This window comes from Myotis davidii, unplaced genomic scaffold, assembly GCF_000327345.1.
Source record: "Myotis davidii unplaced genomic scaffold, ASM32734v1 scaffold135, whole genome shotgun sequence".
NCBI lineage: Eukaryota > Metazoa > Chordata > Mammalia > Chiroptera > Vespertilionidae > Myotis > Myotis davidii.
In genome coordinates this window covers 5,107,018-5,112,122 of record NW_006289813.1, presented here as the reverse complement: position 1 = coordinate 5,112,122, position 5,105 = coordinate 5,107,018, and positions in this window count along the sequence as shown.

Below are 5,105 nucleotides of genomic sequence, written 5' to 3'. Positions count from 1 at the left end.
CCGCCCTGCCTCCCAGCCGGTCTCATCCCCAGACCAGACGCCCCGGGAGACGGGGACGGGCAGGATGGGAGCAGAAAGAACTTGGGTGAAGCCTCAGGAAGAATTTCCCGATGGGGTGGGTAGGAGCTGGGAGGATGGGGATAAAGGTGGGGGTGGAGGTGGGGGCAGGAGGAAATGGGAGATATCTATAATACTATTAACAATTTAAAAAATTTTAAAAAGAAAAAAAGCAGTTAAACTTAACTATGATAGTAGTTATTCACAAGCTTGATCAATGCCAAGGTTATTTTGAAGAGTTGATCACATTTTATGCTCTTTGGGGAGATACTGAAAAAGTCATGAGAACAAAGGAATCCCATTAGGAAATGTGGTCTCTGTCCTTGTTAAAGATAGACAGTGACTCAATTCACAGATAGTCTCCATGCTACCTTTTATTTTAATATATTTTTATTTATTTCAGAGAGGAAGGGAGAGAGAGAGAGAGAGAGAGAGAGAGAGAGAGCGGGAGAGAGAGAAGGTAGAGAGAGATAGAAACATCAATGGGGAGAGAGAATCATTGATCAGCTGCCTCCTGCATGCCCACAACTAGGGATTGAGCAGGCAACCCAGGCATGTCCCCTGACCAGGAATCAAACCATGATCTCCTGGTTCATAGGTCAAAGCTCAAACACTGAGCTATGCCAGATGGGCATCCATACTACTTTTTTAATAGCCATGCCAATTTCCTTTATAATTATTTTCCTCCAATATACATTTATATCAGTTTGTTCTCTTACTTGAGAATTGAAAAGAACACTATATATTTCTTTCAGAGCACTTTAGAAACAACTGTTCTTTGTACAACCATTTTATAAAAAGAAAGCATGCCCAAATTTGATTTCATAATCTAAATTATGCTATGAAAAAACCAAAGGTTAATTAGTAAATTTAAATTCTAATTACTGTATTACTGTGTTGTTAATAAAAGTAAAAAGAAAAATGGAAACAACCTAAATGCCCACAGCAAAAACACAGTTCAATAAAATACAGCACAAAAATGTAATACCATGCAGTCCCCAAAATGGTCTTATGGAATTATTAATGTTATGGAAAGATGTGCAAGATATATTTGGTCATGAGAACATTACTCATATACATATGCTTAGAAAAAACCCTGAAAGTATATATTCCAAAATATTACAAGTCTTTGTAAGATTGTATTTGGGTAACAAAATATTATTTTTCTTGTCCTTATTTTCTAAATTTTCTGCACAAATATATATATGTATATATATGTATGTATATATACATATGTATATATGTATGTACTCTCTCTCTCTCTCTCTCTCTCTCTCTCTCTTTCTTTTATGAAATCAATTTATATATACATATGTATATATGTATACATATATATGTATATATACATATATATTACTTTTGCAATAAAAAGAATAAGCTTTATAAAAATAAATAAATACATTTCGTTTTTTTGACAACAAGTATTTTCCCTGGAGCTGCCATATTTTTTCTAACACTACATAAGCAACTAGACAGAGCTGAAAGGTAAAAAAGCTCATTTTCTTTATTAGTTACCCTTGGCAATCATTATTTGAATTCATTACCTCCCCCAAACTCCAAACTGGCTCTTCCCCTGGATTCCCTACTCATGATGAGTGGCACTACCCCGTTAGCTGCTCAAGAAGAACTTATCTCCTTTAAGCCAAATCTAGTTGCCCACATCTGTCTAATGGTTTCTCCATAATAGCTCCCAATTCCTAACCCCCTCCTTTCCCATTCCTACCATCTTCTTGCCCCAGGACTGCAACAAGCACTATACTTAGCCATCCTGCCTCCAGTCTTCTCCTGACTTAAAGTTACCCACAATGCTATCCTTTTTGAAATTCTTGACTGGTCATGTTATTCTCTGCTTAAGATCCTTTCATAGCTCCCACCACCTTCAAGTGAAGGGATTTACAAAGCCCTTCAGATTTGGCCCTTGCTTACCTCTCCAGGCTCATTTCTCACTGCTTCTCTTAGTACTTCCTATCATAATGAGTTATCGCTATCCTTCCAAAATGCTCTTCTCTTGAACACAGGGATTCTTCTGCTTGAACCACTTTTCCTTGTTCCCTTCATTGATTCACTCTTTAGTCCTTCAAAGTGACCAACTATCTTCACTATCCTGTAAAGCACCTTCAGGCAACAAGCTCTATGCAGGGGAGGTAAGTAACAAGCCCATCTCTTGTACCAGAAATCAGAGACAACTCTCGAGTCAAACCAGCCTAGTTCTGTCTGCTGCCACTGCCTGTCCAGACTGTATGCTTTGGACAAGGTATTTTAACCCCTGAGGCTCAGCTTCTCATCCATACATGAGGATAAAACTACAACCTTATAAAGCTATTCTGAGATCAAACATGACTATGTATATAAAAGGCAAATAAGCTCAACCCATGTTTTATCTAATTTTCTTTATATTTTAATCTGTGTTTTTCTTAAACAAACCATCTTACTTCCTTTTGTAGAATGCAGCAGGATAGACATAAGTAAATAGATACCCAGGTGTAAAATTCCTCAGACTATGTTATCTCTGCCAGGAAGTCTTCCTCAACGGCCCCTCCCCTCTGCCTGAGTCTCATTTAGAGGTTCTCCTATGTGCTCACCTATCATCTATGTACATCTCTATGACTGCAGGGCAAAACAATGACTTTCTTCCGTGGCCACCTTTTCCACTCCCTTTCCTGCGGGAAAGGTTCATGTCTCACTTTACTTGGCACCAGCAGATCTAAAGCAGTGCCTGACACATACCAAGCCCTCAATAGTAAATGTTTGTTGAAGGAATGAATAAATAGCCATTCACAACTCATGCATCTTACAACCCAATGAACTCTCTTAAGGTGCTTCCACAGGTACTTGCCTAGGGCAATTTTGGAATTTTTAGAAATCTCAGAAGGGTTCCCCGCCCTCCTACCAAGGGATGATGTGTTTCAAGTTGATCCCCGTGCTCTTCCTTGTTCATGCCATTAATCCAAAGAAGGCCTGCCTTTCCTTTTTGCCACTGAAAACCTCTCCTCTTCCATAAATTCTTTTTCAAATTCTTCCCGTCCACTAACTTTCATCCCTTGAACTCCTTTAACATCTAGTGCAGTGGTTCTCAACCTTCTGGCCCTTTAAATACAGTTCCTCATGTTGTGACCCAACCATAAAATTATTTTCATTGCTACTTCATAACTGTAATGTTGCTACTGTTATGAATCGTAATGTAAATATCTGATATGCAGGATAATCTTAGGCGACCCCTGTGGAAGGGTCATTCGACCGCCAAAAGGGTTGCGACCCACAGGTTGAGAACCACTGATCTAGGGTCTATCTGTACCATTAATCCGACAATCACCATATACTGCTAAGCACCTCTTTTATATTGTATTCAACTGTTATTTCTTTTCAGTCTTATAGTTTGACTCTCTTGTGGTTATTTCTATTTCTCCAACAAAAAAATAACATATTCCTTGTAGTAGCTGCCAAGTGTTGCTCATCATGGCCTTTCATGTAGTGTTTTGCATACATGTGCTCACAGATGTTTCTTAATGTCTCTCTGAAGACAGAGAGACTCCACTTAAGAAGTTGTATTCTTTGTTGGCCACTTCGAAACAACCCTGACTCTCTGACGCTCTCCATCCATTCTCTTCATTTCTCTGCCTTTTCTCCCAGGGAAGTGAAAATCTTTTAACTTTCTCATCAGGGCTCCTTTGCTATCTGGCTTCCACCTGGGTTCAGCTAATAGAAAGCACAGACAGGAGACCAATGGTAGGACAGAGTAGTAGGGAATTGCTTCCCTTGCTTTGTCAGTTTTGCTGTGTTTGAGTCCTTCCAAGGGTGTGGTTGCCCCAGTCTGTCCTAAGGCTCTGCCTCTTAACTGGGCTCCCATTATATCATTTCCTTCCTTTGTCTTTTTAGGCCTGGTGCTTCAATATGCTTTGAGGACTCCCTTAACCCTGCCTGCACTTTGGTAAATAGTCCCTTCATTAAAATCTCTTCAAAACCCCAGAGAGTGTGCCATTTCTTGCTAGGATCATGACTGATACAAGAGTTTTCAGTTTAGCTGGGGAAGACTAGGGTAACCTTTTAAATTATCATTCAAACCAGGACATGTTTGAGAGTGAAAGGCGGCACTATTAATAATTGTATCATGAAAAATAATAATAATAATTGTATCATGTCCACAGGCATAATTCAGAACTGCCCCAGGCAACCTGGAATGAATGGATCCAAGGGAAGAGAGACAAAATTGTTCTAATGAAGAGATAAAACATTTCTAAAAGAGATAGCATTACTGGATAGCAAAAGATAAGTGCCCAAACAAACAAAGGGGATATCTGTAATACTTTCAACAATAAAGATAAATTAGGGAAAAAAAGATAAATGCCAAAGGATAGGATGCTTTCAGTGCTATAGCCATTCCAAGACAGATCATTTCTCCTGGGGAAGACATCTGCAATCCGCATGATGCTCAGCACTCCTTCTCCAACTAAATGAAGTCACACAATCCATGTGTGCTTGGCCTGCTTTGTACATTTTCTCCAAGAAATTCCATTCCCAGTTTAGAACCCACCTCCATCCCTCACACACAGCCACATAACTCTCACCATTTTGTTAGTTGAGCTCTGGGTTTTTAGGGAAAGCAGATTAACTTAAATTTTAGCCAATTAGTCCTTATAAAAAGCATCAAACGCATTTCCAATTCAGCTATAAATCACTGTGAATGTCTAGTGTTTTTTACTCTTTAGACCATGTTTTAGCTTCATTTTGGAAAGATATCTGAAAGATAATTTATAAACGTTCTTTACAAACTCAAACATTCTTACTAATAACAGCATGAAGTATAAAAAGTAACCAAGAAATCTTTCTTTATGTATATGTGTATATTTTGCCTCTTTAAACAAAGGACTGGACAATTAACAAATACTCTGAAACTTTGTCACCCGCAGTAAAGGGAATCTAGACTCGTTGCTCCCCTACTTGTAGTTGATTCAAAGCCGCTTGGCAAGGAAGTATTTCTAATCCTCATGTTGCTAGTAGAAGCAAGTTGCTATGAGGCCCAGTATGTGACTTTGGGCTTGCCAAAAAAA